This window comes from Penaeus monodon, chromosome 15 (assembly GCF_015228065.2).
Source record: "Penaeus monodon isolate SGIC_2016 chromosome 15, NSTDA_Pmon_1, whole genome shotgun sequence".
Classification (NCBI taxonomy): domain Eukaryota; kingdom Metazoa; phylum Arthropoda; class Malacostraca; order Decapoda; family Penaeidae; genus Penaeus; species Penaeus monodon.
Genome location: NC_051400.1, coordinates 30,084,360 through 30,085,287, shown reverse-complemented (window position 1 = coordinate 30,085,287; position 928 = coordinate 30,084,360).

Below are 928 nucleotides of genomic sequence, written 5' to 3'. Positions count from 1 at the left end.
ATAGCATTAATAACAAGGACTTTACAAATAACGTTAATGTAATAATAGTTTTGTTTCATCTATAACAGTAGTGCCATCAAACTCAACTTTAGCTTTATCAAAATACGTTTCTAGTAAGTTAACCTTAACTGTTCCGACCGTTTCTTTATACAATAACTTCCGAGCTGTCGACCATATTCGTGGAACTTTGGTTTGTTTACTTTATTCATAGCATTGAAATGTCCCTGTGAAAGGATGATATCTAAACTGAAGACCATATCGTAAACCATGACTACGTAGATGCTGGAGTAAGAGGGTTGTAACTCCTTTATATTCATATTTGATGGATTTAACCCCTTGTCTTTGTATAAAAGCCCTTTTTATCTATATTATATTCTGTTTATTCATATCTGCCAGATTGTATATTCAATCCTTTTATATTTGTATTTGATGGGTTGGAACCTCTTATATTTATGGCAGCATTATATGTTGTAACATAATATCATAATCTTCCTGTTATAATTACTTTCTTGTTTCTTACTATAACGTTCAAAATTTACCAAGAGTATACAAGTCCTGCTTTATTGATGAAAAAATCAAAGCACGAATATCCCGCAGACGATAAAAAATAAGAATCTCATACTACGAAAACGAACTTATATTGTGTGCTGTGAAGAAAAACTTTTCAACAACCTAGTTCAACAAGGTGCTACCACTGTAGGTACACCACGATATCGAGGGAATATATTCTATCCAGCTCCCAGTGAACTACGGTGTCAGCTTCGTCGACTACAACACCGATGTGGCACACGCTGATGACAGAGATATGACAGGAACACTTTCTCGAGAGCATTTTGTGGAGCCACGCTGCGCGGTATTGACCAACATGTGTGTACTAATGAAAGATCCTGAAGTTTGATTTTATGTCCTTATCATCGTATACGGTATG